The sequence below is a fragment of the Pan troglodytes genome, chromosome 3 (assembly GCF_028858775.2).
Source record: "Pan troglodytes isolate AG18354 chromosome 3, NHGRI_mPanTro3-v2.0_pri, whole genome shotgun sequence".
Lineage (NCBI taxonomy): Eukaryota > Metazoa > Chordata > Mammalia > Primates > Hominidae > Pan > Pan troglodytes.
In genome coordinates this window covers 175,711,445-175,718,174 of record NC_072401.2, presented here as the reverse complement: position 1 = coordinate 175,718,174, position 6,730 = coordinate 175,711,445, and positions in this window count along the sequence as shown.

Below are 6,730 nucleotides of genomic sequence, written 5' to 3'. Positions count from 1 at the left end.
CAAAGAAAGAAACAAGCTTAGGAGTACGTGAAGAATAACTCCCAGAAAATCCCCTCGAGAGGCCAGGGCTCCCTGCAGGGCCTTGTTTTGCACAGCAGCTAAGTCAATAGACCACCCTTCATAGGTAAAAGAGGCGGAGGGACCCTGTGAACTTCTCACTGGATAAGCACAAATTAATTTGGTACAGGTGTTTCTTTTATATGCTGAGGGAGAACATTCACAATGTCCTGTAGCCTTCCTACTCCTGAGGTGGTCTGCGCTGAGGAAACACTAGGATGTCATCTAAAACCTGTCAACACACCAGATGGATGTAAGTGCTTAGAGCCCTGTGTGCTGACTTATTTTTGGTATCCTGAATACACAGAGAAGACGTAAAATACTCAAGAAAAATTTCAGAAGGATGGGAAAGTATACAGGTCGATGGCTCTCTACTCAAAAATATCCAGGACCCATGGTTTTCAGAATTTTGGTTTCTTTCGAAAGTAGAAGGTGTGCATATGTATATATACACCTACATATGTATCTACACACACACACACACACACACACACACGTACATTATGTAACCTCACAAGGTGATACTGAAGCATCACCTTGTAATCCAACACATCGTTATTTCTGCTATAAAACATAAGCAGCACAAATAAACATTGTAAATAATCTCACATTAGTGCAGGTCAAATTTTGTTGGTAAATGAGTATTAAAATATATTTTTAGCATTAAGAATTTGGCTCTTGAATGTCAAAATTGTAGAAAGGAGATTGTCAAACTGTTGAAAAAAAGTACAACTCTGTGGTTGAAACTAGAAATTTAACCTTATAGGGCAGATTGCCTTATGGCCTGGACTATATAATTTTGGGGGTAGAAATTGTTTACTTAGGTGAGTATTATAATTATGATTTAAGGACCACAGTTCATTTAGCTCACTGTAAAATAGTTTCTGTGATTTTTTTTTCACCTGAAATCCATGGGCCCATGGGTAGGCTCCAGGGAGAACGTGATCCCAATTAACTCCTGAAATAGTGTGCACATTTCTGTATAAATGTGAATTTTTCCAAGGAAGATGGGTTCATGGCCTCCCCCCACAAATGTCCAAGCATTCTGAGAATCAGAAAAGTTCACAAACTTGTGTTTTATGTCATTAAAACAGAGGTTAATGGCAATAGTCTGAAAGGTCGTTTGACATTAATATTTTAGTAACACATTGCATGCTCTTTCCCATAGCTAAGAAGCCACACAGAGCCCAACCCCCTCCCGTCTGCACTCCTTTTGCCTCTCATTCCCGTTCCCCTTCATTGGCTTTATCCCCACTGGCCTTCTTTATGTTTCTTATGCTCAGCCAACTCATCTCTGCCTCAAAGTTTTGCTGCTAGTTATTTGCTCTATCTGGTGTACCTGCCCAAGGCCTTCCCTTAGCTAGATGATTTTTGTCATTTAAATCTCAACTCAAATGCACCTCCTTCTAGGAGCCTTCTCTGACTATTAATCTAAAATCACTTTGCATTTCCTCTCTATTGCATCATTCTGCTGTATTGCCTTCATAACACTCACAGTCACGGGTTGCAAAGCTAGACATGGCAACCCTCATAGCACTTACCTTCTAACTGAAATAATCTTATGTATTTATATATTTACTTATTTTCTTACCCCCCAACCTAGAATGTAACTTCTTGTTTCCTCTATGTCCAGAATAGTCATTGGCATATAGCAGGCCGTCAGTGAATATTTGTTGAATGAATAAATAAAGGAATTCATTAAATTCATTGCAGTAATAATGCAGCGTATTGTGGAAAATTGGAATTGGTAAATAATGGTCAGTTTAAAGCCACTGTGTAAACCAGTGAAGTTACTTCTCTTTTGGCTCATTTTCCTAATTAGTACAGCTTACCCTCCGTGTAAATTTATTGTGAAATTTAAATCAGTGCATTTAAGACACATGGCATACAGGTGGCATAAATGTAGTCTAATACATTTGTTAAATATTATTGTTGTTATTATTGTCCTTTTGGAAAATATTTAAAAATTACTTAAATGATGCAAAAGACATAATCAAGAAATGAAAATAGATATCCTCGCAAATTTGTGATCTAAGATTTCAGATAAAATTATTTAAAGATATATATATACGCATATCATATATATGACCGCCATGTTAATATAAATTTCATTTCTTGAATAGGTATTGAAATGGATACATTCTAACTTCTGAATAGGTATGTGGATTTGAAAACAGAACATGAAAGTGTTTTAGTAACTTAAGCACGATTTTGGATTCCAATGTTTGAGAGTTAATACAAGTTTGAAACTAACTACATGCTTTAATTTTTTTATTTTATACTAACACAATACATAAACAGAATACCAAGTAGTCATCATCATATCTAAAACTCTCCAGAATTCAACACCCCCTTATTAGTCATTCTCTAAAAAATGGGGTACTTGAATATTCATTTGTCTTTACAAAAGGAACACTCAGAATATATTGGCTAACTAGATAAATGGAGAATGTGATTTTGGGGATGCGTTCCCAGAAACTAATTTTATTTTGGAGAATTTTGCTAATACCCTGTACCAGTAGCATTAACAGGGTATTTTTCTATTTAATTTTAGCTAAAAAATTATTTCCAATTCATTGAAGTACTTTATTGTTAACATTTTTGTTGATTAGTTTTCTATATCATTTTGCTGAAAACTGTAATAAATCAACTTCCTAAAACCATTGGATGTGTCCTAATTCCATTTATTAAATATCACACCCTAAACACTTCTTTTCTTCTGTTTTCTTTCAAGCAATGCATGCACCAGCCTTGTTTTCATCAACTGAAGGAACTATTGCATAGCTTTATAATATTTTAGAACTGAAAGAGTCCTTAGAGATCATTTAGTACCATTCTCATCATTTAAAAATGAGGAAACTGCAGTCCGGAAAGGAAAATGTGTCCAAGATCATCCAGTGAATTAACAGATCAGGGGCTAGAACTAATTTCTGATTTCCTTCCTTCAGATATCTAAACGCTAATTCCCAAGCGGCAGTCACCCGCTAACAGGCTCACCACAGGCTGTGGGCCAAGTCACTTCTTAGTTTAAAAAGTCATAATCGCAAAAAAGGTTGTCAGCTTTTTTAATGGAGAGGGATTGCCCTAGAAAAGGGAGAGAACCATGAAGGGAGAAATGTTTTCATTTGGAGATAAATTTTCCAAGGTCACTCCCTTCCACCTTTGTTCTCGTGATAATTCTTTGCTGTATTTTTTGTAATTTTTGAGTTCTGGGTTAGATCAATACTAGTGATTCCGTTTCCTTTCCTTAATGTTATTTCTTCTTCTTCGCTCTATGAGATATTTTGTCATCTTTGGATAGAATCTATCAAAGCAGTTAAAAGGCTTAGCAAATACATCCAGTTAAGCAGACTTCCTTTATATAAAATTAAAATGTAAAAATATAGGCAATTATTAGGATAAGAAATGCAAAGAAAATAGCAAAATTTTTTCTCCTAAAGTAGCCAGAAAATTAAACTAAGAAGCATTGTGCAGAAAACCAGTCAGTGGTTTAATTCATTTTACCCACCCAGACATACTCTGTTGTTTGCCTCTTTCTTTCTTTCTTTCTTTCTTTCTTTCTTTCTTTCTTTTCTTTCTTTCTTTCTTTCTTTCTTTCCTTCTTTCTTTCTTTCTCTTTCTTTCTTTCTTTCTTTCTTTCTTTCTTTCTTTCTTTCTTTCTTTCTTTCTTTCTCTCTTTCTTTCTTTTTTAACGGACCTTTCAACATGTATCTTTAGAGGTCCTAAAAAAATGCTGCGAGAGAAGAGTAGTGAAATACACTCTTGCCATTGTGTAAATTTTCCGTGTTTGTTCTTAGAATTTATGCCATGTTTTAAGCCAGGAATTGTAATCTTAGTTTGCTCACTCTGAAGGCAAGATAAGATTCCAAGCATTTCTTAAATAGTTGGTATAATTTATTGTCATTGCAGTGCAGTCAGATTTAAACCCTTGTGGACCCTGATGCCACAAAACAGTTATTCAGAGTTCAAAGGGGTAGGCCTACACATGCGATTAAGTTATCACTAATGGAGCTACACTAACCCTTGCTGTGCCCTGGCTGATCCTGGTGTTCCAAAGATTATGTGATTCTCAAAAGCCTTCACATACCTATTGTGCATATTTTGTTGCATAAATCATAGCTGTCAGACTCAAATACATATTCAATGAATTACTTCCCACCAATAACCCCCAAATAATTTCAAAATCAAAAATCATGTTTCCTCATGAATACAAACTTTTCTTGACAAACCTCCAGTGCCAAATGTGGTTTCCATTTGCTGTTTTTGGATTTATTTGACTATGCCAAAGTTCAGGTGTGCCAGCTCTTTGTAATAAGCCATTTGGATGAAAGCTTGGCCAGCTCAAAGGATCCTGATGTATTTTATTGCTGCCTTTTAAGATTATTGTTCAGAAATACCAAGTCTAATTTTGAAATCAATTAGCCATTCGGTCTGATGAGGTGTTGGCCCAGCTCGGGTTCACACCCGCTGTCCACAGATTATTGTTCACTTGAGTCAAGTCCTTAGTATCGCGCTGTTGCCCAGCATCTGGTAGACACATGTTTGATGTTCTTGCAGAATGAGCTGATGGTTTAAATAGCAAACCCTAACGAAGAAAGCTTTGTACCTTCGCTGCTGTTAGCCAGCAAAACAAACTTTTTTATGACGCTCTTTAAAAAAAAAAAGAGAGAGAGAGAGAGAAAGTAAAAGAGGAGGAACTTCATTGCTTTCATATTTTATTTTATTTTTTTAGGATCTGTGTCTAGGAAACTTAACTCTTCAAAATAAATGTTAGATTGAATGGATGTAATGAGAAAGGAATTAAATTATCCACTACCTACTAGTACCAGACACATAGTCCTATTTTCTTGGGCCCTCCCCACAACCAGGCTGGAGGTGTAATATCTTTCCCAGAAAGCTGCTTCCAGAAGGGGTCTATATCTTTCCCTCACAGTCAATCAGCACTTGTGAAGGTGCAAATTCTGCTTGGCAGGGGCAGTGCTTCTGGGAACAGTGCCAGAGGCCCCGAGCACCACCCATGCTGTTCAAAAGAAGTGGCAGATAGTAAAATATAAAGCTAAACTACCCCTTTCTCAGGTTTCCAACTCGCTGGCCACCTAACTTCTTCGTATAGAAGGGAGACCTAACTTGTCCTTCCACACGACGCCACTGATACCCCAACAGAACTCATTGAGGAGGTCTCATGAGAAGCCAAATGATAACAGGGTAGATACTGGCTGGGCATTTTCCATGATTTTTCTTATCTTTTATAGATAAGAACATTTTCTTATTATTTTCTCCTCTGTAACAAAGCCATTTATAAATGAAAAATGAATGGATTTAATACATTATTTATATGAATAATGATAATAAGGATTCAGTGGGCTAATGGGAGACCAAATGACATGGAAGACTGCATAGCCCTCATAGCTCCCATTCCCTCCCACTGAGCTGTTAGTGAGTCATTAAGACCAGTGGCATTGGTTGTGTACATTCATCACGTGCATCACTCACTTTCCCTCAAAGCAGGTTCATTTGTTTTTATTCATTGAATCAACAAATATTTATTGAATGCCTGCTTGTGTTTTAGGCACTGGGAAAGCTACAGGGAGCAAAACAGAACTGGTCTCTAATCTCATGAAGCTTATAGTCTGTGCATAAAGAGAGATGTTAAAGAAGTAAAAAAAAAAATCACTGAATTTCAGCCTACAAATAAGAAAAATGAGGAAACAAAGTACTAGTTACATATTTAAATTGTTACTTCCATCTTGAACATTCAGACAAGTTTTATTAAAAATTGTCTCATGTTCTGGATGTTTTCGATAAGAAGGGTACAAATTTTCAATGTATAAGAAGTATATCCTGTTAAATAATTTCTATTGTATTTTAACTGTGTATTTAAAAACCTATTTCCTGCCAGGTGCAGTGGCTTATGCTGTAATCCCAGCACTTTGGAAGGCTAACATGGGAGGATTGCTCGAGACCAGCCTGGGCAACACAGTGAGAGCCTGTTTCTACAAAACATACAAAAATTAGCTAGGCGTGGGGGTGCATGACTATAGTCCCAGCTACTAGGGAGGCAGAGATGTGAGGATTGCTTGAGTCCAGAAGGTGGAGGCTGCAATGAGGTGGGATCATGCCACTGCACTCCAGCCTGGGAGACAGAGTTTTGTTTGAGACCTTGTCTCAAAACAAAATAAAACAAACCACTCCTACTTACTGAGCATACATTATATATGTGTCACTCAATCATACTTTATCACATTTAATATCTGCCCCCATTTTTTAAAAGTAGCTATTTACTGATAAAGACACTGAGGATCACAGTGGCTGTAAATTAGAGCTGAGATGAAATTAAGGTGATATTTAGTTCCAAGCTCCTTGCTATTTCCAACATTACTGATCACCTCTCAACTGCCAAACTCTTAATAAGTGAAAAAAGCTACTTTCATTATCATTGAAGTTGCCAGTTAAGCACTCAACAAATAAGTAGCTCTGAACCTGCAATACCAAGTCTCTTCAGGTGTTTCCAGATATAAATGATGGACACACAAGTCTCTACCACCTTTACAGATAACAAAAGGCATAGATATGCAGAACAAGTAGGTTTAGCAGCCTATGGGTAAACCCTGAGAGGAAAATTTGTTTTCCTTTACTAAAAGAGAGGGAGAAGGCAGTTGAGAGAAGACCTTCT